The following is a 6,543-nucleotide window of genomic DNA, read 5'->3' on the forward strand; positions in this document are numbered from 1 at the left end:
TTTAAATTGTTTTCTTAAAGAAAGATGCCTACACTGTCCATATTTATAGAATAGATTATTCATCAAGTTTTCATCTACACATAATTTAGAAACACGAGGGTTGGTGCCTTTTTAGATCACATTTTCAGTTTTATTTTAAACATACACAATTGAGGTTATGACATTAAATTAGGAAATCAGTTCTTGGCAAGTTTGTGGGTGTGTATGGAGAGACAGAAAGGCTAAAATAAATACAGAATAGAATCGGCACAATGCCTGTGGACATGGATTATGAAACTTTGTGTAAATGCCATTTATGTTCTAATGGATAGCAATTAACCACATCAAGGTAGAAACTTGTACTCCACCCTTTAGTTACTCTCATTGATGTGAAGTGTCATCAGACCATTGTGGATCATGAAATGACCCTTTGTACCTAAGAATGTCATGGTGCTAGTCCTGAGAAGAAATATTCTGGGAAAACAGCATAAAAGGTTCTTTTCACACTCACTTGTATGTTCACCAAATACATGAGACTCCTTAAACTTTCTTTGTTCGTCCAGTGAGCCAATGTCCTTCTGTCCCTTCTGTCCCTCCTCTGTCTCCCGCCCTGCTCCTCAGCTGTCTTTTCTTTCTGTTCTCTTGCCACTTCATGGTAACTTCCACCCACAAATGAAAAGTATTTAATTTTTATAACAAGACTATTCATATATAAATGTAATTGACTCTTACAAAACATGACATCACCTAAATTTAGTGATGATTTGGGTTGTAGGATGTATATATCTTTAATATTCAGTGCTTAATTCTTATGCTAGTGGACTCTGGAAAGGGCAAAAGGTATTTTCAGTCAAAGCAGGCTTTCTCTTATTTTATGTGCTGTATGCACACAAACACCATAAATTAATCTCTCTCTCTCTCATACACATGCACACACACGACAAGCCAAAGTCAAAGAAATGCATTTTAAAATATTATTTGGATTTATTCTACTTGTCAGCACCTTTATAACTGGAAATCTTTTACTAAAATTACATATTTTGTCCTCTTAGGGCCCCAGGAGAGGCCTAGGGGCTCGGCCCCTTCCCTCCCTGGGCCACTTAAGTGCCCAGACTCCTGGTTGACACACACTGCCTCAGACAACCCTCTGATGCATCCAAAACCACGAAACACAAAACCTCCAACAAAACCTCCAAGTTGAATATTCCTTAAAAACAAAACCCATTTTATTTTCTCCTTTCTACTCCATGCTTAAAAAAAAAAATCTCTTCTGCTTGTGTTCTGGGAAGGAATCATAGTAATGAAGCCACAAAGACTCCTCCTTTTTCTTTCTTTTTTTTCATTTTCTTGCTATTTCTTTATTTTCCAGTTGTTCTATACTGCATATATATTACTTTGAAAATTAGGGGGAAAGGAAGAGGATTTTTCCCTTGTGGTTTTATTTTTTATTGTTTGGGATTCATTGAGGGTACAAAGAATTAGGTTACACTGATTGCACTTGTTAGATAAAGTCCCCTTATCATTGTGTCCCGCCCATAAGAGGTGTGCCAAACACAGTGACCCCCCCCCCAAATCTCCCTCCCTCCTGTCCTTTCCCTGCTCCTGGCTCCCTCATTCCCCTACCCTCCCTTGTATTAGCTCATCTACTACCTTCATATTAGAATTGAGTACACTGAATTCTTGCTTCTCCATTCTAGTGATCTTATTCTTGGGGTTTTTTTTTTTTTTTTGAGACGGAGTCTTATGTGCTGTATGCACACAAACACCATAAATCAATCTCTCTCTCATACACACGCACAAACACGACAAGCTAAAAATCAAAGAAATGCATTTTAAAATATTATTTGGCTTTCTGCTACTTGTCAGCACCTCTGCCCCTCCCGGCACCAAGGGGAGAACCAGCTGGTTATCATGAACTTGTCCTTTGTGAACAAGGCATGACAGGCTGAGGGTCCCTCTTTCATCCTAGGCTTGATAGGCAATCTGATGATTTTCACTTAGAAAGGGTCTAATTTGTTAGAGGATTCTATTCAGGGGTCCTCAAACTACGGCCCCCGGGCCACATGAGGCGGTGTGATTGTATTTGTTCCCGTTTTGTTTTTTTACTTCAAAATAAGATATGTGCAGTGTGCATAGGAATTTGTTCATAGTTTTTTTTTTAAACTATATTCCAGCCCTCCAATGGTCTGAGGGACAATGAACTGGCCCCCTGTTTAAAAAGTTTGAGGACGGACCCCTGTTAATTAGATAGAGGCAGATTTCCATCACAGATTATGTTGTTATGGAAAACCTTCAGATTCTTCCATTCCTTTCCCTCTTTCTTGCCGATCCTGCCTTCCAGCCCTTACCCATCACCAACACATACAGATTAGAAGAAAGTTGCGTTTTAATAGTGGGACTTTGTTTTTAAATGCATGAAACATTTAAAGATTCTTATATAGAGTTGAGAGAATGGACTGCATTCCACACTGGCTTCCACTCATCCCCTCCAAATCACACATGAAGAACCCTGGGTAACCCTGGATGTGGCTGTTAAGCAAATTTTTTCTAATTGATTTGGGAGCCACCTATTTCATCATAAAAACCTTTGGTGACCCCTGTCATCTTCTTGTGTAGCTGTGACATGATGGGTACCACCACCAGGAGCACCTCCAACACATTATTATGTAGTTGGAAAGGAATGTTAGTAAGCCACCAGTTTCTGCTTATCCCAGAGGTTCCAATGTCATTGTTGCAAAGAGTCTTAGTCAAACTGGGCCTTAAATGCAATAACAACACCAGACTATTATGAGTAGCCCCTGAGACAGCTGTAACAGGGACAACAATGAACTGCAGGCCTAGAGGCCGTGGACCTGGGAATCTGGGCAGAGGGAAGCCAGGGAAGGCTGAGAGGGTTCCTCCAGTACAGGTGACTCTCAAACCAGGCCACCTGTTTCTGTTTGCTGAAGGAGGCTTGTCTTTATGGCTTCCTGATTCCCCATTTCCGTGTATTCGATGCCTAAGCTGGCAGGACCTCTGTCTCTCTCCTCCCTTCCCTACCCCTGTGGGTTTGTTTATCAACCACCGGTTATAGGAATATACATAGAGCTTGAGTCCACAGATAACCCCCAGTGGAAGGTAAATTACAAGCCTCTGTGGATTCTACAGCTTCTCTGGTTGAGTTCCACTCACTCTTTCTTTGGTGCTTCCCAGCTGCCCTACCCACTAACTGAGAAAGCTGTCCTCTGGATATTGCAACATTTGTATCACCGTGTTGGATCTTTCCTGGGCAAGCCTCTGTGTTTGTTTTTCAGCCTCACTAATTCTGACTGGCTGGGTTTGACCATCATTGCTTTGCTAACTGAGAGGGGGGAGGGAAGGTGGTAACATAGTAGTTCTCAGCCAGGTTTAGGCGCTTCCCTACCCCAATGTCTGACAAAATGTCAGTTCAAGATGGTATAGGGGAGCATCCCAGGGGACTCCCCTCTAGACTGACTCCTCAGCAACTGGAATGGCTAGGAAGGGTTGGGAAAAAATGGCACATTTTTATGTCTCCTGACTGGAGGTTGGGGTAAAATGCTGGATTTGTCTTGGTGTGATCTGTGATAAGTAGGACTATTTCTGGTATCATTGGTTGGGTGAGAGCAGCCAGGTCATCTCAGTTATATGTATTGACAAAGATGCTCATGTGTTGAATTTTGTATGCACACAAACGCCATAAATCAATCTCTCTCTCATACACACGCACAAACACGACACGACACGACACGACACGACACGACACGACTCTTCCTAGTATAAATGCCTGATTTCTTAGGTCACAGAATAATAAATTGATAAATATAAATAAAAGAAATACAATGTCTGCACATTTCTCTAGAAACGTGGGCATTTGGTATGTATGCTATCCTAGGAAAATACAGAGGTGGCCCTTCTCTTAACTATTTCTCTAGGTACTCTGAATTATCTTCTTTTGCATGAAGACACTAAATTCTCAAAACATTCTCTTTTCATCTTTTATATCACTTAAGAAACTTGTAACAAAATGTTTGTATAATTATTCATTGAATGCCCATCTTTAAAAGTAAACAGAAAGTCTTATAAAGACCATGTCTGTTTCATTCACCACTATGTTCCTAGGATTCCACATACCTGAGTCCAAGCATATAATAGGTGCTCAATAAATATTTGTTGAACACATGGATTTATCAACCACAGGTTACAGGAATATACATCAAGCTTGAGTCCACAGATAATCCCAAATAATTTCAATTTTATGCATTTCCCCCAGCAGTTTATTTGATAGGTAGATCCTTTGTAATATCAAAATCTTACCCTCAGGTATTAGGTTCAAACAACTCAATTAAGGGATGACAGAAGTGATTAGCATTATCTTCATTTTAAAAGAAAGCAAAGGATTATACATAGGCTTCCAACGGCATCCTTGATTTCTATTAGCAAATGTATTTTTTTGGAGGCTAATATCTCCCGGGCCTAGGCTAATTTTTTAAGCTATTTTATTACAAGTCCATGCTAATTCATGTACCTATTTCTGTAAAGGACAATTCAGAATGTCTTTCTTAGGGTTTTCACAGCAGTTTAAAGTTACTGGGGATGAAAAGTCTGGAACTCTGGAAGCACATGGTGAACCAGGGAGGAGGATGTGTTGTGAAAAAGGCATGAAACGTGCCCTTAGTGAGGGAATATAAGTGTAATGCCATCTAAGTTAGACATTTTTTCAAAGTTGATTCAATGTATGGATTTGAAAAAAAAAGATAAAAAGAGGTAACAACAACAACAACAAAAAGGCTATCAAGTGTGGAAATGTGTTTTTACAAAGAAAGGACTGAACACAGAGGAATGGTTTTGGGGGGGAACCAAAGGCTCACACCTGGCTCAGGCCTCTTAGAGGGACCCACCTGTGCTACTGTTATTAAAACGAGAGAAGATCACAGAAGAAAGTTTAAGTGATACACTATTCAGTCAGAAAACACAGCGGGACAAGTGGTGCCCTTGGGGACTACAGCCAGGTCACTGACGCCCTTCAGTGTGGGGAGGCCATGCAAGGTGTGTGCCTCTCTGCCCTGCACATGGCCCAGAGATTCCTGTGTTGCTGTTGGGTGACCTTGGTAGTTCCCTCACAGCCCCTTTCCATTGAGCATTTCTCATTAACTCCAAATACTACTGTGCTCCAGGCTATGCAGGGAGGACCCAAAACAGCAAAATACCCAGGACTCAGCTTTCTGGAATGAGATGTATTTATACTGATTTGAAAGAAACATGAGCAAGATGACTAAGAACCCTCTTGCCCCACCACCCACAACCATGGAAGAAAAGGCAGAGAAGGACAGTGAGGAGACACGTGCCCAGGAGTCATAGTTCAGGCTCAACTCCCAGCTGGTGGGGGGATTGGAGTGGGGGAGTCCAGGCCATGGTTCAGCTGGCTCCACTGTGGCCAGGAGGCCTCTGCAGGCTGCAGGCTACTTGTCTGGCTCCCCACCCAGCTGCGAGTCCACGCATGGCCAACCTCCCACAGTAAAAGATACAATTTCAATCTCTTTATTGAGAATCCAATAATAAAAGGAGGAAGTGTGGCTTGGCTACCCCACACTTGCCTCCTGGTCTCAGCCTCAAGTCTTCCGGCTGGTCCCAGGCACCACTTTGTTCCTGCAGCCGTTCTTTTGGGATGTCAGGAGGCAGAACATTTTGTGAAAAAAGTTCACAATCCTTGGGCGGTGCCTGTGGCTCAGTGAGCAGGGTGCCGGCCCCATATACCAAGGGTGGCGGGTTCAAACCCAGCCCCAGCCAAACTGCAACAAAAAAATAGCCGGGGTTGTGGCGGGTGCCTGTAGTCCCAGCTACTCAGGAGGCTGAGGCAGGAGAATCGCCTAAGCCCAGGAGTTGGAGGTTGCTGTGAGCTGTGTGACGCTACGGCACTCTACGGAGGGCAATAAAGTGAAATTATGCCTCTACAAAAAAAAAAAAGTTCACAATCCTCCTAGCACACCCTTGCCAGCCCTGGCTCACTTCAGTGGGTTCATCCTCCACTACCTGCCCAGCTGGAAGGGAGTAGTCTTGTCTGGGACTTCCCTCAGCTCCCGTGTCTCCAGCCCGGCTAGAAGGAGAGGGCATGGGGCCAGGCTGGGGGGCACAACTGGGACTGAGTGGGAAGGAGTTCTCTGGTGGGGTGACCCCCTCCGGTGGGGTGGCAGCCTCCTGTGGGATGGTGGCCACCGATGGGATGGAGGCCTCCAGTGGGGTGGCAGCCTCCGATGGGGTGGAGGCCTCTGGTGGAATGGAGGCCTCCAGTGGGGTGGTGGTCTCCAGTGGGGTGGCAGCCTCCAGTGGGGTAGCGGTCTCCGGTGGAGTGGCAGCCTCTGGTGGGGTAAAGGCCTCCAGTGGGGTGGCAGCCTTTGGTGGGATGTCTGTCGCTGCCCTGCATGACCTCGTGTTGTCTTGCCCAGACTGGATCCAGGGGTCTTCCATCATCTGGTGGAGGGGGGGTCTCTTGCTGGGGTCAAGTGTTAGTATCTTTTGGATAAAGGATTTTAATTTGAGGGTAATGAAAGCAGGTGTTCTATAGGT

At 44.0% G+C, this 6,543-nt stretch overlaps 1 protein-coding gene across 2 annotated transcripts in view; it reads left to right on the forward strand.

The window, feature by feature from the left end:
• Positions 1-6,543, forward strand: part of GMDS (GDP-mannose 4,6-dehydratase) — a 657,290-nt gene that overhangs the window by 329,722 nt on the left and 321,025 nt on the right. The gene's annotated exons all lie outside the window — the stretch shown is intronic.

The sequence above is a fragment of the Nycticebus coucang genome, chromosome 9, assembly GCF_027406575.1.
Source record: "Nycticebus coucang isolate mNycCou1 chromosome 9, mNycCou1.pri, whole genome shotgun sequence".
Classification (NCBI taxonomy): domain Eukaryota; kingdom Metazoa; phylum Chordata; class Mammalia; order Primates; family Lorisidae; genus Nycticebus; species Nycticebus coucang.